The sequence below is a fragment of the Ascaphus truei genome, chromosome 15 (assembly GCF_040206685.1).
Source record: "Ascaphus truei isolate aAscTru1 chromosome 15, aAscTru1.hap1, whole genome shotgun sequence".
In the NCBI taxonomy this organism is placed as follows: domain Eukaryota; kingdom Metazoa; phylum Chordata; class Amphibia; order Anura; family Ascaphidae; genus Ascaphus; species Ascaphus truei.
Window position 1 is genome coordinate 12,084,323 of NC_134497.1, and position 25,440 is coordinate 12,109,762.

Sequence of the window (25,440 nt, forward strand, 5' to 3'; positions counted from 1 at the left end):
CCCATGCATTCCACTCCCATGTAAATGATGCTTTCTCTGCATGCATTTTTACTAAATATTTGAATCCTACTAATTGGTGCTAATTGCTAAAGGGGGGTGGGGGGGCTTTATGACAACTCATATTTAGCAGATATTTTTTTATATTAAGCAAAGGAAAGAAATATCAAACCAAAACACAAAATGTTATCCAACTTATTGTCAAACCCCAATATCTTTTCAAATGTTCCTGTAATCAACCTCATCCCCTTCCCCTAAATTCCATGGGAGTTAAAGCTGCAGTTCAGGCTCCCATTTTTTTTTTTATTACTATTTATTTTTTTAACTTCAATAGTTTCACGTGGGCAATCTCTACTTACCTAAAAAAAACTGCATAGCTGCCGGTCAATTCGTTCTCCGTCTATTGATCGGCAAAGTTTGGCGACATCTTTAAATATGGGGAATGTAAATCGTTGCTATAGGAACAAGCATGCTTGTTAAAATAGAATACAAGAAAATTGGTCTTTCAAAGTTGTTTTTTTTTTTTTAAACAGAAAATGCTAAAAGTATTTTTTCTTACTACAGAACTGATTTATTAAAAAAAAAACCCACACATGCAGGATATTGACTGAACTGCAGATTTAAATAAGGGTTCTCACTGTCAGTGCCTTCAGACCTACGCTCACTGTTGGACATTCCTTGTATTAGTGCAGTAATGAAATAGGAGAGATTCCCCTTCGCCCCGAGTCAAATGTATTGCCATTGAAGTCAACCCTTTCACTGCCAGAAATCACGTGTTTATATTTACAGCGGTATTTCAGGTATGGGAAAAACAGAAAACGGTTTTCTGCAAAGCCTGCACATAAACATTGTATCATGCTGAATGCTACCTCTTTCTCGTGCTAATACGTAGATAAACTATAAGTAATTGGACGGCCAGCTCCCACATTTCTGCCAAAGCCCCGATATTCATTGAAATATCTGACGCCTGTCCCTTTTACCCTTTTGACCGTGGCTGTAGATCAGGGATGGGCCAACTCCAGTCCTCAAGAGCCACCAACCGGTCAAGATTTCAGGCTATCCCTGTTTCAGCACAGGTGACTCAGTCATTGACTGCACCACCTGTGCTGAAGCAGGGATACTCTGAAAACCTGACCTGTTGGTGGTTCCTGAGGACAGCCGTTGCCCACCCCCGCTGTAAATGGCCTCTTTGACATTGATGGTATTAAAACAACACAAATAATTAGTCATGTATTTGTTGATTTTGTGATTCCTTGTAGGTCGGGATGTATTTTAATGGGTTAACCCAACAAAACTCTTGATAGTATGGACAGAGCTTTTAAAAGGTCTTAAAACCCTGTTAACATCTTCAAATCAACAGATGAAGAAGAGACCAGCGAGGTATTTTTTTTAAAGCTCTGTCCATACTATCAAGAACTCAACTCAACTCAACTCCTGTTGTGTGTTTACTGCTCTGGTGTAAAATGGGGTCAGTCCTTTTTGGTTCCTGTTCTCTAAATAAAGGGAAATCTAAATGGTTGGGTCAGCGAATTATATTTAGAGATGCGAGAATGTCTACAAATGAACTTCACAACATTTTTCATAAATTCTGCATTTTCCCTACATTTTGGGAACAGTCAAATTGCTCAACATTTTCTCCAATGTCATCAATTTCGCCAGCATTTTGTGACAAATGGCCCTAAATAAAGGGTCACGTGGAACTGAATTTAGGATCAGGTAACCGAAACTTTGAAGGGAAATGTTCACCAGCTTTAGTGAAAATGTCACACACCCCTAATTATATTCCTCATATTCCTTAAATTGTTCTAGATTCATTTTTAGGATCTTGAACAGGACGTATATGTTGCCTTTTTAGAGCCTGCAAACTGGTAAAAATGCCCATCCTGCTTAATGTCTAAACAAATCAGAACACTGCATTGGAATTATATTCCACCAATAACATGTGCCTGGAAATTTCTCCCAACACATCAGAGCAAACCAGACTCCACTGTAGCTATTTCAATCCATGGAACAATGTTTTTTGTTATATGTATAGAACCTGGTTTGGCAGCCCGATCTCTTTGTAAATATTTGTACTAATTAAAGTTTCATATGAAAGCTGAAATTATTTATAATGATCAGTCGTTGAAAGCAAAGTGCCTAATATGTATAGCAAGAGTCATTTATCTTTTCTTAGTTAATTAGAGCACTGACAAGGACACAAGAGGGCAAATGATGCTGTGCGAAATATTGATATGTATTATTTGGAAATGACACTATTCACACACATCTTTAGAGAGACCATCTGCACAGCTGTGAAGATCAAAGGGATCACATGAATGAGATTTACGAGTTCTGGAATATGGAGGGATGTTCTAATATAATAATTCTGACTTCAAAGAGTGACACTCGATTAATATCTGTGAGATCTTTCATTAGATATGTGAGACTCACTGTCCATAAGTGGTATGTGTGCAAATGGGGAAGAGAGCTCAAAGCCGTCGTCCACCCCACCACAGTGACGATAAGGTGTTACTGGCTTGGAACCAAAGCCAGACGAAGTAACTCCATACAGGTTCGGTGTCTGCAAATGCTACAGATGCTGCAGACTTTTCATGTTAGGGTTAAACAAGTTTAACCAATGTAAAGAACTGGAGGTGTTACACCACGACAAATTCCATATACCACCTTGGTAGAGATGTATGAAACAATTGCCTACAATGGGAAAGTATCGTACGTTCACAACCAATGGAAAGGTGGTATCGTTTACAAGAGAAGAGTAATCACCACTGTCTTATACATGGGAAAAAGTTACTTGAAACTCTCTTGCTCTCCAGAGATTGCAATTGGGGTATGAGATGCCCGTTGGCAGGAATCTTGGAAGTTTCCGCAGCCATGCTCAACTTATGGAAACGTTGGAAAAGTTTGACTAATGGAAAGAAATGAAAGTCCAAAAACAATGTGAAGCGTTTACTCAGAAATAACAAGAACGTCTACAAACCAGAGTACGACACCTCTGCATGTCTCTACTCCTTGAGTAATGCCAAATAATGTTTGCCGCAAAGCAAGACGGGGGTAGATCAACCCTAATTTTGGCTGTGAATGAGTAGACACAGCAAGAGAAAATATCAGTGATGTTACTGCTGTCTTTTTGGAGAAGTGATTCAGATTACGGTGGACAGAACCAGTGGATTTGCTGTAACATTTTAAAAAAATGGACTGTTGGAGTCATTAAACCAGCGGGAATGGTTATTTTAGGAGTGCAAGAAACTATACATATACTGTATAAGATACCAGGGTTAATTTCAAATCTGTGTATTATGGAAATTAGGATGCAATTACATGTTAAATCTGTCGTTTCTAAGAGTTCCGTGATGTATGTCATATCCTAATAATTTCCCTGAAATAGGTCCTATTACGTTCTATCTGTGGTCAATCTGTTGCATGGGTTACATAGGAAACATCTTTGGAAAATTGTCATATTGTTCCAGTAAAATGAATTCAAAGTTGTGAGACCGCAACTAGTTATATTACATTTGGAAACGCTTCGAAGCCTAGGAGGCAAAATGTTTAACTTCCATTTATTTTATCCTGTGTTTATATCTTGTATGGTGATTTGCACACTACAAAATTATAAGTGTGATATTTTTTTTTTGAAGACTTTGGGGATGATTCTTTATGATCCGAAGTAGCCAAACAGGCTGAACACGCCCCGATCGTCTTATTCGGACCATATAGAATAAGTCCCTACGAGGCAATTCACAGTGGCCTTTGATTCTCTTGGGAACAAATCATGTGACAATGTATCATTTTCATTTCTCCATCTCGAACAAAGTAATACGTGTTTTTTTTGTTTAAATGTATGCATTGTTCCACTCATATTTTTTCATTTTATTAAAAACATTGGTTGTAAATAGTTTTCTAAAGACTGAATGTAATCTAATTTTGCAAAGATACATTGAGGCTTTCATACAATTTCATACTTGTAGTTGTCCAATTTCTTTAGAAAAAGGTGTCAGGCATCTGTATTTAACCTGCTATATATGCCATGTCTTTAGCTCACTTTCATCCTAGGAGGGACTGCTCACTCCCTATAACTCCTTCCATAACAAATCCCATACTCCTCCCTAACTGCTCCTATAACTGCTTGCTCCCTATAACTCATCCCCCAACTGTTCCTATAACTCCTCCCTTAACCACTCTGATAATTCCTCATATAACTCCTCCCCTAACTGCTCCCTATAACTCCTCCCTAACTGCTCCTATTACTCCTCCCTATAACTCATCCCCTAACCGCTCCCTATAACGCCTCGCCTAACTGTTCCTATAACTCCTCCCTTAACTGCTCTGATAATTCCTCATATATATCGCCTCCCTTAACTGCTCCTATAACTACCCTAGCTGCTCCCTACAACTCCTTTCCTAACTGTTCCTATAACTCCTACCCTAACTCCTCCTATAACTGCTCCCTATAATTCCTCTCCTAACGATCCCTATAACTCCCCTACCTGCTTCTATAACTACTCATATAAAACCTCCCTTAACTCCAACCCCGACTTCTCCAATAACTATACAGTGATTTCTATAAATGTATCCTCTTTATGCTCCTATAACCATTCCCCAAATCATTCACTGATAAAGGTACAAAAGGGTATTAGGGTGCTCAAGAAATGTCATAATGTGTAGACACAGAACTCCATAACGGGAATGGATAATATAAATTCACAATCCTGAGATAATAAGTTGATTGCAATATGACAAATATCCCCTGAAGGTTGTGAAAAAGTGGGGTACTCCCCAGTCATCAAAAAACCTAATTGGGGGTGTCTTCAAAATAATCCTCAATCAGGAAAGTACTCACATTTGTATATGAAATAGCGTCCCACTTCAGGAGGCCTTACTTTGCATACCTGCCGCTGTAGTAGCTTCAGTGAAGTAAAAAGGTGAGAAACACAGCGCACAACCAAGGGATTAGGGTCCAAAAACAAAACAAAAAAAAATTATTGAGTCATAAGTTAAAAAAAGGAGGTACACAGCTCTCCTACGCGTTTCAAAGGTAGAGAAAAAGAGAACACAGCGCTCTGCCCGGGAGTCAGGTGGTAAAAAATAAAATTCCATTTATTCAACACAAGTACAAAATAACATCACCCCTGGAGGTGGAAAAAGTCCTCCCACGCGTTTCAGACACGAGTGTCCTATATCAAGGAGTATCTGATAAAGTACAGAAGTGTACGAAACGCGTCGGAGGAGAGCTGTGTACCTCCTTTGTTTACTTATGACTCAATACAATAAAACGTGTTTGTTTTTGGACCCTAATTCTTTGGTTGTGTGCTGCTTTTCTCACCTTTTTTCTTCATTCACTGATAAAAGCTGAACCACGTTGATGCAAAGTCGATCAATAAATTGACATAAAATGACACAGTGTGAATGTAAAGCGGCAGTGAGCTCTTTCTGTGCATTTTATTTAGTTAATCTCACATAGGCATCTGCATACTGCGGCTCTAATTCTCTTAGTATCAACTTAAAATTCATCATTTCCGGTTTGCTACATTAATACTTATCTCTATAGGGCCAGAATTTACTAGGACACGATGCAGGCTATCAAACCCCAAACCGATGGTAATGGTCATTGACTTGAATAGAAGTTAACTCTGGATTGGGGTGCAGTACCCCACTTTGTGGCTTAGCAAATCTTGACCTATGGCCCATAAGCAGTGATATAAAACACCATCACCGAAAGACACATTATAATTCATTCTAATTAATGGGCTGAAAGGCATCTTCTGGTGAAAGAGGGTGTTTTAGGGAGTAGTACTGCCTGCTCGGTCGGGGGGGTCTGTCAGAAGCTTGGAAGATTAGCCCCCGCTTTTTCAACTTGCTCCGGGAGGTTTGGACACTCGTAGGAGACATGATTCGGGAGATTAAATACTGAGAGGGTAAGATCAATTAGCATTACTACAATTTCCAACTGATAATTTAATAGCATTGCATTATTAATGTGAGTTATTTTTTCTCTCGTTTATGTTTTTAAGGGCCTTATATAGATGTTGATGTCTGTTTTTGCACTCTATGTTTTTTTTCCTTGGAAGAAATGATCCTTTATCTCTTAATACTGTGTGTACTGACATGATTTTAAATAGGGACACACACAGAGTTGAACGCAGCTGTGTTTTGGTAGAGATGCAGACAAGCAGTCTTGAAAACATTTGTCTAGACATCAAGAAATACAGAACTGCTACACCTACTGTTATTGTCATTATTATTTTCACACCATGTCACGTTATAACACTGATTTCACAATGTCCCTGACTCATATTTTTGGAATCCTTTTCATACGTTCGTCTACTAACCTTGCGATTTTAACTAATTGAATGAAAGACGAAACAGTACAAAGTTTAATGAAATAAAAACAACAATAATTGCATTTCTAACAAATAAAAAAATATATATATATTTAACCAATAAAACATTTACTGCAGCACACATAATGAAAACAAGAATCAGAAAACACTGCTCAAACATTCACAGTCAAAACACCGATGCAGTAACTCCTGGACAACCCATGCTGATGTCCCAGGAACCGTTGAAGGACCGCTGGAGATGACCTCACTCTGTAGTCCCAACGCGTTTTGTAATGACGTTCTTCATCAAGGTTTTACATGTGACGCACACATCCTCTTTATATACCACAAAATCTTTAAAGCAGCAGTCCAAGCTGCCGTTCAAAAAACAAATTCCCTTTAATATCTGCATCAATACGAACCACGCAATGATAAGTAATTAGCTAAGTTTGCCGATCGATCTATTCTCCTGTGATAAATCAGCGAAGATTTGGATTGGGGGTTTACTAAATGGCTGTCAGTGCTGCAGAAGAGGATCAAAGATGCAAAGTTCTGTTGGGAAGATCATGTGACCAGGCAGTCACTAGATACAATTGGTGCTCTGCTAGAGAGAGGGCAGGGCTCAAAAAAGGATGTGCCCAATCCTGTTTCAGAAGAGGATGTGACTTTGTAAATGGTTGCTATATAAACAAAAATGCTTGTTACATTATAATACATTAAAATATCATTCAGAGTTGTTTAAAAATAAATGCTACAGGTATTTTCTCATAGTAAAGAGCTGATTTATTAAAGAAAACACACCTGTAGGATATTGCTTGTCTGCAGCTTTAATACATTCAATCAACAATTAACATATAAGTACATCAAGATGCCTTGATAACCACATAGGGCACAGACAAGTCTTATTATATACTAAATGAGCCATACAAAATATACTCATGTAATAGTTAAATTATGTAAATAAATGATATAAATTGAATTGCGAAAATACAGTATTATAAAAAGGTGACGGATCATTCATGAAATAAAAAATAACGAACACAAATGACACACAACTTCTCACAAACAATTTGAACATATAAAGTGTGTGTGCGTGTGCGTGTGTGCGTGTGTGTAGCGCTGTACCCTATATGTCTATCTAATGAAACACTCCGTTCCCAGAAAATAATGATGTCAAACATGAAATATTAATTTTAATTAAAAAGGCATATTATCGATAGGTTCATTAAAAGCAAGAAGCAATGTATTCCACGCAGTGTAATTCGAGAATTGTTTCCTTTGCATCAAAAATACATCTCTATTACCTAATCTAATATTCCGGAGTATGTTCTAATTCCAGAATTTGTTAAACAGCAGATGGGACATCCTGCGGTGTCGCATTGCCATGACAATGGGACATCCTGCGTTGTCGCATTGCCATGACAACGCAATGCCATTTGACGTCACGCACAGTCATGTTGACGTGACACTGGAGGTAGAGATGCCGCAGGATGATGCTACCACCGCTGGAGAAGGTAAGAGCCGAGGCCTCGCCTAGAGATTTCACAGGTAAACTCGTACCCCCGAAGATACATGGCTGAAACGCGGGTCAAATCCAAAGCGACGGCGACACTGTGTGAATCACACGTAAACCCCTGATGAAGAACGTCAGTACAAAACATGTTGGGGCTACACAGTGACGTAATCTCCAGCGGTCCTTCAATGGTTCCAGCCCCACAGGTTCCATGGGATATTACTATTACAGGACTTACTGCATGGGCGTGATGTCGGTGAATGTTTGAGTGGCGTTTTCTGATTCTGGTTTTTGTTGTTAGTGTGCTGCAGTAATTGTTTACTTGTGAGAAATGCAATTCTTGTTGTTTTATTTAATTAAACTTTGTACTGTTTCGACATTCAATGAGTTAAAATTGCAAGGTTAGTAGAAGAGTGTATGAAAAGCGTTTATATATATATATATATACTAGCTGAGAGCCCCGGCGTTGCCCGGGATGTTTGTGGTGTGGGGGTGGCATTTGGGTGGGGAGTGGTCCACGCGGCCCATGGCGGTGTGCGGTGGTACTGCTGCTGTGGCTGTACTGATGGTGATTGTATCGGTGTGCTGATTTGGGAGTGTTTGTTGCTGATGTGGGGGTGCGGATGTGGGTGTGCCGATGGGGGAGGTGCGAAGGTGCCAATGTGTGGGTGCTGATGGTGTTGATGGGGGCTGGGAATGGTGGGGAGCCGAGAATGGCAGTGTGCTGGGGGGGCATGGGATACCGGTGTGCTGATGTGGTGGTGCTGGGGATAGTGTGTGTGTGTGTATACACGTGTGTGTGTGTGTATACATGTGTGTATACATGTTTGTGTGTGTGTGTATACATTGTATGTGTGTGTATAAGTGTGTACGTGTGTGTGTACGTGTACGCGTGTGTGTATGTGTACGTGTGTGTGTACGTGTACGTGTGTGTGTACGTGTGTGTATACATGTGTGTGTATACATTTGTGTGTGTGTATACATTTGTGTGTGTGTATACATGTGTGTGTATACGTATGTGTGTGTGTATACATGTGTGTGTATACATGATGTGTATGTATATGTGTGTGTGTGTGTGTATACGTGTGTGTGTGTGTGTATACGTGTGTGTGTGTGTGTATATACGTGTGTGTGTGTATGTCTACATGTGTGTGTGTGTATGTCTACATGTGTGTGTGTATGACACCATGTGTGTGTGTATGACACCATGTGTGTGTGTATGACTCCATGTGTGTGTGTATGACTCCATGTGTGTGTGTATGACTCCATGTGTGTGTGTATGACTCCATGTGTGTGTGTATGACTCCATGTGTGTGTGTATGACTCCATGTGTGTGTGTATGACTCCATGTGTGTGTGTACGTGTACATGTGTGTGAGTATACGTGTACATGTGTGTGTGTGTACGTGTGTGCGTGTGTTTGTACGTGTACGTGTCTACGTGTCTACGTGCGCGTGCGTGTCTCCGTGCGTGTGCGTGTCTCCATGCGTGTGCGTGTCTCCGTGCGTGTCTCCGTGCGTGTGCGTGTCTCCGTGCGTGTGCGCGTCTCCGTGCGTGTGCGTGTCTACGTGCGTGTCTACGTGCGTGTGCGTGTCTACGTGCGTGTGCGTGTCTATGTACGTGCGCCTGCGTGTATACGTGCGCCTGCGTGTATACGTGTGTCTGCGTGTATACGTGTGTCTGCGTGTATACGTGTGTGTGTCTGCGTGTATACGTGTGTGTACGTGTGTGTGTGTGTATACGTGTGTCTACGTGTGTGTGTGTATACGTGTGCCTACGTGTGTGTGTGTGTATACGTGTGCCTACGTGTGTGTGTGTGTATACGTGTGTGTATATACGTGTGTGTGTATACATGTGTATACGTGTGTCTGTGTGTATACGTGTGTCTGTGTGTATACGTGTGTCTGCTGTGTGTATGCGTGTGTCTGCTGTGTGTATACGTGTGTCTGCTGTGTATACGTGTCTGCTGTGTGTATACGTGTGTCTGCTGTGTGTATACGTGTGTCTGCTGTGTGTATACGTGTGTCTGCTGTGTGTATACGTGTGTCTGCTGTGTGTATACGTGTGTCTGCTGTGTGTATACGTGTGTCTGTATAGGTGTGTGTGTGTGTGTACGTGTGTGTGTCTGTGTACGTGTGTGTGTGTGTGTGTGTGTGTGTGCCTACATGTGTGTGTCTACATCTGTGTGTGTGTGTCTACATGTGTGTGTGTCTACATCTGTGTGTGTGTGTCTACATGTGTGTGTGTATCTACATGTGTGTGTGTCTACATGTGTGTGTGTGTGTCTTATGTATAGAGATATATATAGTGTGTGTGTGTGTGTGTGTGTGTGTGTGTGTGTGTGTGTGTGTGTGTGTGTGTGTGTGTGTGTGTACGGAGGGATCAGGCTGGAGATGAAGGAATGTGTGGGGGGGGGGGGGGTGATTACCTTACAGTCGGCAGCATCTTCCTCGTGCAGGCCGGGAGACGGACCCTGCAGTCATCTGGTACGGAGGGGCAGGGATCGGACGGGAGCCGGACAGAGGGCATGTGGAGGGGGGGCGGGAAGCTGCAGGGAGAGCAGCACGGGGAATGTGGAGGGGGGGAGAGCAGCACGGGGCATGTGGAGGGGGGAGAGCAGCACGGGGCATGTGGAGGGGGGGAGAGCAGCACGGGGCATGTGGAGGGGGGAAGAGCAGTACGGGGCATGTGGAGGGGGGGAAGAGCAGCACGGGGCATGTGGAGGGGGGGAGAGCAGCAAGGGGCATGTGGAGGGGGGGGAGAGCAGCACGGGGCATGTGGAGGGGGGGAGAGCAGCACGGGGCATGTGGAGGGGGGGAGAGCAGCACGGGGCATGTGGAGGGGGGAGGGGGGAGAGCAGCACGGGGCATGTGGAGGGGGGAGGGGGGAGAGCAGCACGGGGCATGTGGAGGGGGGAGGGGGGAGAGCAGCATGGGGCATGTGGAGGGGGGAGAGGGGAGAGCAGCACGGGGCATGTGGAGGGGGAGGGGGGAGAGCAGCACGGGGCATGTGGAGGGGGGAGGGGGGAGAGCAGCACAGGGCATGTGGAGGGGGGAGGGGGGAGAGCAGCACGGGGCATGTGGAGGGGGGAGGGGGGAGGGGGGAGGGGGAGGGGGGAGGGGGGAGAGCAGCACGGGGCATGTGGAGGGGGGAGGGGGGAGAGCAGCACGGGGCATGTGGAGGGGGGGAGAGCAGCACGGGGCATGTGGAGGGGGGGAGAGCAGCACGGGGCATGTGGAGGGGGGAGAGCAGCACGGGGCATGTGGAGGGGGGGAGAGCAGCACGGGGCATGTGGGGGGGGGGTGAGCAGCACGGGGCATGTGGGGGGGGAGAGCAGCACGGGGCATGTGGAGGGGGGGAGAGCAGCACGGGGCATGTGGAGGGGGGGAGAGCAGCACGGGGCATGTGGAGGGGGGGAGAGCAGCACGGGGCATGTGGGGGGGGGGGTGAGCAGCACGGGGCATGTGGGGGGGTGAGCAGCACGGGGCATGTGGAGGGGGGGAGAGCAGCACGGGGCATGTGGAGGGGGGGAGAGCAGCACGGGGCATGTGGGGGGGGGTTAGCAGCACGGGGCATGTGGGGGGGGTGAGCAGCACGGGGCATGTGGAGGGGGGGTGAGCAGCACGGGGCATGTGGAGGGTCCCTCCTGCAAGGCTGGCGGGAGCCCCCCCCCCGCTGGCCTCCGCCTCGAGGTGAGGCAGCGGTGCCGAGGAGCGTTGCAGGCGGCGCCGGGTAGGCTGGGCTTTGCTGTGAGGGGGGGTGGGAGAGGTGAGGCGGTGCTGAGGGGGCCGAAGGGGGTGAAGGGCAGGGCTGGGGGGGAAGGGCATGCCTGAGGGGGGTGGGGGGTGAAGGGCATGGCCAGGGGGGGTGAAGGGCATGGCCAGGGGGGGGTGAAGGGCATGGCCAGGGGGGGGGGTGAAGGGCATGGCCAGGGGGGGGGGGTGAAGGGCATGGCCAGGGGGGGGGGGTGAAGGGCATGGCCGGGGGGGGTGAAGGGCATGGCCGGGGGGGGGGTGAAGGGCATGGCCGGGGGGGGCGGGTGAAGGGCATGGCCGGGGGGGGGGTGAAGGGCATGGCCGGGGGGGGGGTGAAGGGCATGGGTGGGGGGTGGGGGATGAAGGGCATGGCCAGGGGGTGGGTGAAGGGCATGGCCAGGGGGGGGGGGTGAAGGGCATGGCCAGGGGGGGGGTGAAGGGCATGGCCAGGGGGGGGGTGAAGGGCATGGCCAGGGGGGGGGGGTGAAGGGCATGGCCAGGGGGTGAAGGGCATGGCCAGGGGGGGGTGTGAAGGGCATGGCCAGGGGGGGGGGGTGAAGGGCCTGGCCGGGGGGGGGGTGAAGGGCCGGGTCAGGTGAAGGGCCAGGCCGGGGGGGGTGAAGCGCTGGGCCGGGTGAAGCGCCAGGCCGGGGGGGGGGGGGTGAAGGACCGGGCCGGGTGAAGGGCCGGGGGGGGGTGAAGGGCCGGGGGGGGTGAAGGGCCGGGCCGGGGTGAAAGATCCCTTCCCCTGCGGTTACTTACCTCGCACCGGGCCGCGCTCCTCCTCCTCGGGTTCCTCGGCGGTCTCCGTTCCCCCCGGCGAGGCGGAGCTGAGACGCTCAGGTGAGGGGGGTGTATGGGCCGCGGCCCGTGCAGCTCCCGACAGAGACAGCTAGGCCTGAGAGAGCCGGAGCAGCGCGCGCGGGGATGGGGAGCTGGGGGCGCGGCCTCTAGGCCTGAAGGTGAGAGCGTGCTCTGCGGGGGGGGGGGGGGGAAGGGTGCACCGGGAGAGAGGGTGATGTTGAGGTCCCGCGGAGTGGTGATAGGGGGGGTTCCGTTGTTGCGGGCCAGTCGCCGGGAAGGGCGGGGGGGTCAAGGTCGGGCAGCCGTTAAGGAGGGTGGAGTGTGTGTGTGTTGAGGAGGGTTTGTGTGTGTGTGTGTGTGTGTGTGTGTGTGTTGAGGAGTGTGTGTGTGTGTGTGTGTGTTGAGGAGTGTGTGTGTGCGTTGAGGAGTGTGTGTGTGTGTGTGTGTGCGCGTTGAGGAGTGTGTGTGTGTGTGTGTCCGCCCCTTTGGCCCGTCACTCCGCCTCAGGCCAATGAGAAGTGTGCGGGGGCGGCCCAAGGGACCAATGAGATTTCCCCTAGGGACACCGGACATCCAGGCAGGCAGGCAGGCAGGCAGGCATACAGTGCTTTCACTAATATAGTATAAGATATATAATCAAAAAATAAATAGATGATACCGTTCTGTGGCTAACGAAATGCTTTTATTTGTGCGAGCTTTCGAGATACACTGATCTCTTCTTCCGGCGATGTTACATCGCCGGAAGAAGAGATCAGTGTATCTCGAAAGCTCGCACAAATAAAAGCATTTCGTTAGCCACAGAACGGTAGCATCTATTTATTTTTTGATTATTGAAGCTCGGCTAACACGGTACTGATACCTCTACATGTATATATATATATATATATATATATATATATATATATATATATAGCCTCAGGGCTTTGTGAGCTGTGTGTTATAGAGTGTTGATGTGAACCTAAATAATGACAATAACAGTAGGTGTGTTAGTTCTGTACAAATTAATGTCTACACTACTGTTTCCAATACTGCTTGTCTGCCTCTTAGCCAAAACACAGCTGTGTTCAGCTCTCCGGACGCTTATTTTCTTTGCTGAATTGCCCATGAAGGTGTGTGTGTGTGTGTGTGTGTGTGTGTGTGTGTGTGTGTGTGTGTGTGTGTGTGTGTGTGTGTGTGTGTGTGTGTGTGTGTGTGTGTGTGTGTGTGTGTGTGTGTGTGTGTGTGTGTGTGTGTGTGTGTGTGTAGCTGGAGGGGGGAATTAAATCAATGACCGCTTCTCACACTGGTGCATTGTATGGGGAGTGATAACTTTGGCTATATCTGCATACAAGGGACAGGGACTTATTTGGGGGGACATTGTACTGAAGATATAAAACAAATCTCAAACGATGTCGCCATGCCATTCCCAAATCGATGCGTTATAGAGGATTATTTATTAACCTCTTTGCTGCCAGACAGGCCTGCAAAAGCATTGCATAACATTCTGTGTTGTAGCTTAATAGATTCTCACTTGATGTACTGTAGGTGGATTGGGTTAATGCCAACTCCTCAAATGTGGAGGTTTCATTGAATTGAATGGATGTGGAAAGAGAACAAAGCATGGCACATATTCATCATATTTATATGGTAAGTATAATACAAATCATTGTCACTAGTCCATCCAGTATCTTCTTCTCAGCTATTGTTACAGTACTATTCTACAAGGCCACTTCGCCTCTGATCATTCCATACAGAGGGAGCCAGATACATTAGATAGACGTACAAAAAGCTACACACGTTCCTTGTAACTAAAGAAGCCTTCACATTAGCTTCGCAAACTGTTTGGCATTGCGTTCCGGGAATAACACATTTTTATAACGCCCACTTTCTCAAATAACAGCAACATTTCGGAACTGTGTCAGACTTCTGAAAATGGTGGTGTATATAAAGGCCACGTGACCTAAGGTCAAGTGATCCCAGTTGGATGAACTTTTTCTAACCTCTTCCAAATTGCTTCTCAACATTTTTCATTTCCCCCCCCCCCCCATAACCCCCAAACATTTGCAATCCATCAATGCTAGTTGGACAATTCGCTCCAATAAACCTAATGCCCCAAACCACAGGAAATAGATGCCTAGCCGCCTCCTTGGATTATTGAAATCTGTTGTCCCTATCTCTGGCGGGTCATTAAAACATTTAAGGCGCACAAAGGAATGCAGTGGTGTATGTGTTGATTACTTGACTGTGTAACGTATGCATCATGAACCGATGGAGATGCAATAGGGTGGCCAACCCACGGCCCTTCAGGGCTTCATGTGCGGCTCTTGAAGCAAGTGTAAGAAGGCGTACATGAGCTGGAAAAAAAAAAGGTCCGACTGCAGAGTGCTGAGGTATCATAGAGATGGACGAGGAGAAGCTAGAGTGCCCCCAAGCCAGCTCCTATGGACAAGCGACCACTGGTGGGCTCCCAAGCAGCCCAACTGCCCCCTCCACCCACTTTACCCCAACCATTCCCGTCATTCCAACCGCCCACCCAACTGCCTCCCCCATCACCCCATGTGCCACCCCCTCGTCTGTCCCTCCATCCACTTGTACTCTGTGTCAGTGTGTAGTGCCTCTGGATACTTGGTGCAAAAAAGGAATATGCTAATAGCGCTAATGATGTAAAATACTAATTAGTGTAACTATAACACTGAGGTAAGTACCAAAAACTTATATATATAATTATATATATGCCTGGAAAGGCTGACCGATACAGATCAGACAGAATAACATATACCAAAGAAAATCCGTCGCCTGAAAAAATGTCCAAATATCAAATAATGGAATCTGACCATACAATAGTGTCCAGTATGGATGATCCGGGAACCTTCAGATGTGCCTCTGGCTACATACTCTGTGTCAGTGTGTATTGCTGTCAGGTTATGCTCTGTATAGAGGTATTAATTAGATTTTTTTTTATTATTGTGACCCGCTGACAATGGCACTGGTAAATTCTGGCTCCAGCTCCTAGTAAGGTTGGGAATGTAGTGAGGTTGGGAATGTAGTGAGGTTGGGAATGTAGTGAGGTTGGGAATGTAGTGAGGTTGGGAATGTAGTGAGGTTGGGAATGTAGTGAGGTTGGGAATGTAGTGAGGTTGGGAATGTAGTGAGGTTGGGAATGTAGTGAGGTTGGGAATGTAGTGAGGTTGGGAATGCCTGCAGTAGTGTATGAGAAAAAAAGAAAGAAAAAAATACTACTCTAAACTGGTTTTCACTGTGAAACGACTTTGCAATGCACACTTATCTGGCAAAGAAATAATAATAGCATGTTCTTGTATAGCGCTGCTAGTTTTATGTAGCGCTTTACAGTGACATTTTGCAAGCACAGGTCCCTGCACCGTGGAGCTTACAATCTATATTACAGTACAGGGAGATAAAGTGACTTGCCCAAGGTCACATGGAGCCAACACTGGGAATTGAACCAGGTTCCCCTGCTTCAAACTCAGTACCAGTCGGTGTCTTTACTCACTGAGCCACACCCCCTCCCATAGGAGTCAAACCTGTCTGCCATTATAACAAGGAGGTAGGAAACGGTGTCAGCAACTGCCCACATATACTGTAGAACAGGGGTGGTCAAGTTCAGTCCTCAGGGGCCACCAACAGATCAGGTTTTCAAGATATCACTGCTTCAGCACAGGTGGCTCAATCAGTGGCTCAGTCTTCGACCTGTTGGTGGAGGACTGGAGTTGGCCACCCCTGCTGTAAATGCTTTAAAAAGTATTGTTCGCCCATTGTACCCCGTATGCACCTGTTTGCGACTCGGGAAGTGGTCAGGGGGCAGTAACCCGATTCCCAAGTTACCACAGTGCCAATCAATTTATTCTCTTCTTTGCACGTCATCCCTTTCCCTTTTATTAACATTTAGAAATAAAAAACTCCTTAACCCCAGAAGTTTCCAGATGGGCAAGCATAGGGGCGAAGCTATTATTCACTCTAACCTTGCATTAGTTCATCATGACTCATTCAGAAACAGGAGTTAATTAGAATTGTTTGTTTGTATAAACTAATTGTTTCCTTGCATAATTGTTCTAATGCCCAACTTAGTCAAATGAAGGTTGTATTAACCAATTACAATAACACTGTCATAATGAAGACAATCTCTACGACTCACTCTGTTGGATCATTTACATATTGTGAAAGGAATTGCTCGGAAGAATGATCCGTGATTGTGTTCCTTTTCTTCCAAAGGTTTCAGTTTGTTATGCAAACATCAATCTGTTAAAGAGCATGGTTAATACAAAGACTCAGCCCCACTTTGCTCACTAAACAAACATTCTGTAAAAATTGGGTAGCATTTTCATGTATATAGCGTAAACCAGGGGTCATCCCTTCCCGACTCCAGCCCTTTGACTCCTGCGCAGCCCTATATCCATCAACTCTGCGAACGTTTTGCCGTCTGTGGCCCTCATGGATAGGAACATTGCTGCGTTCAGTTAGAGCAGGGGTGGTGAACGTCGGGCCCGAGGGCCGTATAAGGCCCTCGAAATCATTTGGTCTGGCCCTGCTAAGGCAACTGCTATAACCGGGGTCGCGCTAACGTAAAAAAATGGCCGCCACACGCCCGATCGGAAGGAGGTGGTGTGAGGCGCCGGCAGCAGTACACGATCCCCAGCAGCCATGTACTAGCCCCAGCAGCCACCGTACTTCCCCCGCAGCAGTCCCCGCACTTCCCCCATGCTTCTCCAGCAGTTCCCCCCGCACTTACCCCAGCATCCGCCCTACATAATCCCCCCAGCAGCAGCAGCAACTACCAGACGTAGGGGGGCAGGGTTCTGTGTGCCTACATGCCTGCTGTGTGCCTGCCTGTCTGTGTCTGTATGGCCCGCGAACGATGTTAGAAATATCCAAATGGCCCTTGGCAGAAAAAAGGTTCCCCACCCCAGAGTTAGAGCTATGAATTAAAATCACATTTGGGCTATAGTATTTGCGGAGCCTCTGGAAGGCCCGAGGCCCTGAGCTACAGTCCATGCCTTAATATGGCATTGCCCCACCTACCACAGACTATAAGGAAAGGGCATGTCCACACTTAATAAATGAATCCCATGTTAACCAACAATGTTATTACAATAACTTAACATCACAGTAGTAAATACAGTTATACATGGTATATCCATACCCATACTTTATACAGTCTTATCAACCTTATCATTACACTGTAGGGTGCTGAGTACAAATATGTGCATAATACATGACATAAATATTGGGGACAGACTTCACTGCCCCAAAGAGCTTACATCTTGAAGACCACCATGATGCGCAGGAGTCCATGATCCTCAGTTGCTTGAAGAGGCGTCACCGGTGAGTAGCTAAGCCACTGAGTGAATCACCTGTGCTGAAACAGGGATGTCCCTAATACCTGGCCCTTACCTGGTGGCTCTTGAGGACTGGAGTTGGCAATGCCTGCTTTAGTTGGTAAAGGACATTACTCTGATCTGGGAAAGCTCACATAAAGGCATACCCCGGTTTAAGGACACTCACTTTAAGTACACTCACGAGTAAGGACATATCGCCCAATAGGCAAACGGCAGCTCGTGCATGCGCCTGTCAGCATGTCCTGAACAGCAACACCGGCTCCCTACCTGTACCGAAGCTGTGTGCAAGCGGGGAGACTATGGAGCCTGTTACACATGCGTTATTTACATCCGTTATGCATGTGTAACACAGTTTCCCTCCCCCCCCCCCCAATCGCATATAGGGACCATGTGGGGAAATCTACATATGTTACAAGGTGTGGTGCAATAGCTGATAGGCTCACAGGTGGCCTGAACCTCTGCCACTGGGAGCCTGGGGTGTATCCTGGAACGTACTGCTTACAGCGCCTCCACCTGTGTAGGGATTCTAGTGTGTAGAATAACCCCTTACACAGGAACCACATACAGTAAGTACTTACACCAGGGTATGGATAAAACAGTTTACTATATGCACTAAACATAACATCACATCACATACAGCAACAATAGTAACACAGCAGTGTCATCCTTTAACCTGGCCTCACTGGGCCACAACCCCCCAGCATATACCCAAGTGTCCCAAGAGTCCCAAATGTTCCACAACCCCACCCAAGTATGAGACAGCGCTGCCCACTAGATGGTGTATAGTTGGTGCACTTGGTGTATACCTGCCCGGGGCTCCTGCACCCGGGTACAGCAGAATAACGATAAGAGGATCCGTCTGCGTCCAGCGCTGAATCCGCAGCAATGGCGTCCTCTTATAATTCGGAGGTTCCCTCTCTGGGTGATCTCACCGTCAGATAGTCTCTATTATGAGTGAGGTAGGTCTGGTCCCAGACCACATTTGTCAGTGGCTCGCAGCACTGCAGCTGTGTCCTTGAATGTTACAAATAACTAAAGGGGCAGTGCACCTACCTAGGGCCTGTCCCTGTCGCAACCACAATTTGGGTTATGTCTCAGAGCCTACCTGGGGCCTGGGGGGGGGTAAACCTGGCCTAGTATGCAGGGGCTACTGCTCCCTACACACACCCTCCCCCAACCTGCTCCCAGCTCTGACTAACTCATGTGCTTCCCTTTCTGCTTCCTGACTGCACACAACAATGTATCCAAATGCAGCATGAGAATCTGTCAGCCTTACTGGCTGTCTGGCTGCATGTGATCTGGGTGAAAGGGCAGTGCCCAGAGGCTGCTGGGAGTTGTAGTCCACTCGGGACCTCTTTAGCATTGGGGCCGTGTGCGCGATCTTAACTAAAGTGTATGCATGCGCAAGTCTGTAATGGCTGCCGCATCGCCCTAACTGCACATGCGCGACTTCTAGGGGTCCCTGCACTACGGAGGGCCATCTGTGACCTGCCTCCCTCTCTGTAATGGCCGCCGCATCTACTGGAGCTACACTGCGCAGGCGCGAGCATCCGCGCATGCGCAAACGCACACAAAATGGCGGCGCTGGACTGCAGATGCCGCCGGGAGCCCCCGGCAACGCGCTCACCCCTGCATCTCCCTGACACAGCGCAGGGGTCCCCTCACTAAGGCGAGGTAAGGGGGGACTAGGGGGAACCCTGCTACACACGTATATATGATGATTGCAGTACAGCACATGCATCGATAAGTGGGGAAAAGGTAGTGCTTCAGTTTGAGTACATTTTCGCTTTACATACATGCTCCGGTCCCATTGCGTACGTTAATGCGGGGTATGCCTGTACTGTACCAGTGCAGTCATACTCAAGATTCTCATGCACAGCACCCTTACTAAAACACAAAACAAAAGTGCTGGCACACTTAATTCTTGCCCTACTCTAAGACACACAAGGTCACATGTAGACGGCATGGATTTTGACATAAACGCCTCTCTCACTTTTGTGGCCAAAGCTTAAATCTTTTGGCTGTACGAGTTGGCCGTCAGGCGACCTGTTAACTGAGGTACCATCATTGTCAGATGCAAACAGATAGAGTTGAAATTATTTGGGTGACTGTCTCTTTAAGAAACTTTTTCTGCAAAGCCTTTGTTTGGCGTCTGTCTGTTTCTGCACACGGGCACTGGGTCTTGGGCAGATGATGTCATTTACCTTCTCTTCTAAGACAACCCCCTATATTAACATACACATTCTTTACACACGATACTGAGTCATAAATGTATCACTCTATCCAATGTATGTATGTCTTTATTTATTTTGCGCCAAGTGTACTCAGCGCTTCACAAAGAATACAGTACAGGGAATTATAATAATACAATAAGCGCAGCAAAATCAGACAATAGGAAAGGAAATTCCTGCCCTGAAGAGCTTACAATCTAAAAGGATTGATGGGAGACTTACATAGACAGCAGGTGAGGGAATAAGTGCTGTAGATGGCAGTGCTTGGCCAAAATGGGTGGTAGGAGGGACTGAGTGTGGGATAGTAGCCATGAGTGCAGGCTATTGGGATGTTTAATTTGTGAGGTGAGTTTTAAGGTTAGTCAGTATTAAATCAGTAGGTTAACACCATTTGCAGGGGAAGAGATGGCAGGGAAGAGCGGGTGAGTGCAGGTGTGTATGTCTTGGTACAGGCTTAAGGGGGGGTCCCCAGCAGCAGGAAGGAGCAGATAGAGGGTGTGAATAGAGGATTTGTGTGGGTGTTTTTTATTGAGGGTTAATAAAGTTGTTGGGAGGGAGGTGTATAAATAAGGGTGCAGTGGGGAGTGGGGAAGTTGGAGAGAACAGAGACATTCACAAAGGAGTGAGGAAACAAACCAGAAATAGCAATAGGGAGGGCATAGTGAGATGCAGGAGGAGAGACTTCCCAGGATTTGGAGGATAGGAAGAGTACAAACAATCACAGCTTTTAGAAAGTTAAGTTCTTACAGCTGCAAAGTTGTTGTTGTGCAGAGTCCAGATCTTCCTCTAATCTTCACCTCAAATTTCAACTCCAAAATTAACTCCAATCACAAGTTAACTCCAATCACTACTTTGTATTGGGAGACTATAACCGTTTTGAATTTCCTTGTCTCCTTTTATGTGAGCATATCCCTGGGTATAGCTCTCACCTTACTAATTAGTAAAAACAGCAATGACTCCATTGCTTGTGTGTCAAATTATTCCTTTATATATTTTTTATTCTTGAAGAGAGTCATACTCCATGCCAAAAGGAACCAATAAAATAACATTTATCATAGATTAGATTTGTCATAGGTCGTGAGTGATACAATTTGATGAACCGGCAAAAGAGCTCTTCAATCTTTATCATGTTTCTATGTTTTTATTACATTTTTTAGTAAACAAAGCTTTTGAAATGTAAGGTTTTTAACCTTCGGTACACTATAATTAAATGTACAAATGGCTTTCTAATACTGTATTAGCCCATTAAAAGATATATCTACCCTTCTCCAGAACCAATACGGCTAGTTTCAATCTGCATCATTTTAACGGTTCCCTATTCAGAACCAATTACACTGTTCCACTTAGCAAGAACTAATGACTCATTTCCTAGAAATGGGTTCTTTAATGTAAAAATGATGAAAAAAACATAATCCACGAGAAACATACAAATACAAAAGTTGAACCGTTTTAACATCAGCTAAACCTAATCTTCCGATAGTAAAAGGCTAAAGTAAAAGGTAATTATGTTTTGCATTGTGGGGAAGAGTTCCTTTCTTTAAACAGGACCATTAGTGCCCATGTTGGCAATCAGTCTCTAAATGGTTCTGTAATTATTAGGTCTTTGAAACCAATGTACCCTTTCAATACTTACATTTGTTGTGCACCCCATGCGTAGTGCAAATAGTGCATAGAAGGATCTTTGTAATTGGAGTTAAAGCTGCAGGGACATACTTGACATGATACCCAAGAATACTCCATCCCCTCCACCCGTTTACCCTTGATAACGACACCCCCTTACCCCCCATCTTTTTACAATTCACCCCAAATAATCCACCGCACGACTTTATTTGGGGTAAACTGGCCGCAACATTTGTTTGACCAAGGATTTGATAACAATCGAAAAACGGTCCTGGTAGTACCCCCCATACGTAGATATAGCAAGTACAAACCGGCGCCTCAAAAAAAAAAGTCCAATAAATGCAAATATAAGGTACTGTAATATAAGCTCCTGCACTTGAGCTCGGTACACGGAGCCCACAGACGGCATCGGACCGCCTACACGGACGCCCCCCCTGCAGCGGAGGAGCCATTGGGAGTCACCTGCCACTGTTCGGGTGTGCCTATTTAACTACCTATCTTGTGTGTAGGATTCTGGTTTTTTTTGGAAACCGGACCGGCAAAGCGACGCCACTCATGTATTTTTGAAACAGACTTTGTCTCTTTTATACTTTAATAAATTAGCTTAACGGATTATTTGAGCAGTGTTTTGATTGTTCATTGTGTGTTAGTCTTGTCCTGTCCTAGATTTCTGTCATGTCGGTTATGCCGCAGTACACACTGTGATTGTCCCTTGTGTTTAATCCCACACGTCCTGAGGAAACTTCTTCGTGGATTATTCACGTGGATCCGGATGTTCCAGGTCGGACTTCCGTAATAAGGTTTCACATTCCCTTATATTTGCATTTATTGGACGTTTTTGAGGTGCCGGTTTGTATTTGTTGTATGTACGTTTCCCTGATCTTGTTCGGTCAGTTTTCTATCAGGCCGCTTGCTTCTATGTATAAGTTCTCTGTACACTTTGTGATTATATTTAGGTACCAGTGGTCACCACACATATTGTTTGTAAGCAGCAGCACTTTCAGCACTTTCCTTTGTGTTGTGCCCCCATACATAGAACACCTTATGGGCGTGGCTGCGAGCGGTTCGCCCTCATTGGCTGAACCGCTCACGTGGCCGCTGACGTCACGCTGCGGTCGCTGAAAAATCCATTTTTCATTGACTTCCAGCGATCGCAACCAAACCGTCGCGTCGCTCCGACACGACGGATTCAATACACTTGTTGTGACGTAGCGTCGCCGGGACTATAAGTGCGACCTAAGGCCTCGGCCATGGTTATTGCTGGCGGGCGGAGGCGCGCTGAGGCTGAGGGAAAGCGGGTGCTTTCCCTGGCCTTAGACAGCGCGCCGTCCGTGGGCGTGTCGGGGGCGTGTCGGCGGGCGGGCCAGTGACGTCACGTATCTGGTTCGCCATCATTGGGCGAACCGCTCACGTGACCGGCCCTGCGCTCCAGCAAGCGGGAAAATTTAACATTTTCCTAAGACCTACGCTTCCGCACGCTTGCGGAAGCGTAGGCGAGCCCCTACTAAAGCCGCTCTCATTGCGGCTGTAGGGGCTCAGTGCCGAGCGGAAGCGCGCCTCAGCCCGCAAGCACTATCCATGGACGCGGCCTAAGAGAGTTGAAGAGGGCATCTGCAGGTAATGTTACCTTGGCATTGTTACAGGTGTAAAATGCGTTGGCCAAATAATTGAACAAAATCACCCTTACTCATGAGAAAAAGACAGCTAAGGATTTAACTATATAATTTGTCATATTGAATGTACTGTAGTATTGGGGGCTTTTTGTCTTTTGTGCTATCCACTGTAATAAACATTTGTTGTGTGAAAAGGATGTACAGAAAGAAGCAGGCACACAGGCTTAAGCAAGGTCGTTCAATGTGCCAATACTGTAGATCCAACGTTTCGGCAGTATGATGCTGCCTTTATCAAGGTGAGGGCAACCTTGCTTAAGCCCGTGTGCCTGCTTCTTTCTGTACATGTATGCTTCTCCTGGGACCCTTGGACTGCCTTTGATACCGAGCCCCCGCAGCTAAGTACCGTTCCACTACCATTACTACTTGAGTGCCTGAAATTTCTCCTTATAACCTTGTGTGAAAAGGAGACTGTATCCCATACTTCAATACATAATTATGTATAATTGCGGTGCAAAGGAACCACCCACGTGCCATTATAATGGGTAAACGTTTGTTGTGATAAAACTGCTACATTTTATTTATGCGATTTGAAATTAAAATAAGTAAAGACGAGCTGTTTGAGGCACAGATACAAAGCAGTAATGTTGTTAAGTAGGGTTATGAGAAAAAATGAAATACTGTGATTGTGAAGTGGGTTTTTTTTCCCCTCACGGTTGATTAAAAACGTAAAACGATTAAAAAAAACAAAAAAAAACCCCACTATTATTCCTCAATCACCACAGCTCTCGCATATAATTTCCACGGGAAATCAGCTCCTCTCTGTGTGATTAACGCACGTTCTGATTAAAGACATTAGGGTATACTCCTCTATGTATCAAGGAAGAAGTGGGGACATTCTGGGCAAAAAGCATTGCTCCAGAATAATTAAATATATATTAAAGAATATCACTTGTGAGCACATTCACATGTCTGTAAACCTGCTTTTCACCATTATCACATGGATTTCAAGCAAAAGGTGGCACGTGTGCCTATTTGTATGTCATTTCCCAGAATCCCTTGCTGCAGTGGGAGCACTGTAAGCTAGGTGATAATGGTGAAAGGCAGGGCTGCAGACCTGTCTAAGACATGTGAATGTGCTCACAGGTGGTATTCTTTATTGGCTCTATGCTAATGGTGGAGGTTTTTTGTGCTTTTTCTCAGCCAAAGTACAGCAGTACAGAAAATAGCTTTTCTCAGGCAAAGTACAGCAGTACAAAGAATAACAGGACAACAGAGCTTAGGCAAGGCTCAACAGTCAAAATATAGCAGGGTAAACAGCCCTCAGAGCCAGCATCCCTCTGCAGTCCAGAACAGCAACCAAACTGGACTTTGGCTGCCTGTTTTTAAAGGTTTTAGCCCAAGTGGCTCATTAGTGCTCCTCTAGGCAGGAGCTATTTGCTTCCCAAACAGCCCCAGGCTTGTACTAAGAGGGTTGGCCCAGCCACAGTCCCTTATAAGACATAGCGTGTGGACTGCACTCATTGATGATGTCACTGTGCAAATATTTTTCACGTGCCACAAACGCAAACCCTCACCTGTCATCCCCGCAATGGTGTAACACGCAGAAAGAATAAACTAATACATGGTTGTACACTGTCCTTTTCTTAAAGTAAAAAAAAAAGCGCATATAGTGTTGGGAAAAGAAATAGTTAAAAAAAAAAAAAAACACATGTAAACATGAATATAAAATGGTCAGAGGTTTTAGTCTTGCACACCTTAAATGCTATAATGTTAGCAATATACTTGTGTTTAAAGAACCGGTGCCCCGTGGTTCAGGAAAAAACCTGTCTGGTGTATACTCAGGATACATTTAAGTAAGTAGAGGTTCCAGGGTACTTCGGATTTGCAAAAAAGAATTTATTCTTTTAGTGGCACACCCAACTTTTCGACCTTCAATCAGTTCTTTATCAAGTGACTGGCAGGTCGAAATGTTGTGTGTGTGCCACTAAGAGAATAAATTATTTTGTGCAAATCCGAAGTGCCCTGGATCCTCTACTTACTTACATGAATATAAAAAAAACACGATAGAAAGGAATATCAATCTAGGGCCAGATACATAATGTGAAGTATGACGAACAGGATTCAATAATATAAAGGTTCAAGAAAATAAAGGTCTCAACTTCAAGACATTATTATAGGGTGGGAGGGGGTCTCTATGTCTAGGGAGGGAGAATTTAGTTCCAGTTAATAGGGTCCCGGTGAGGGGGACGAAGGAC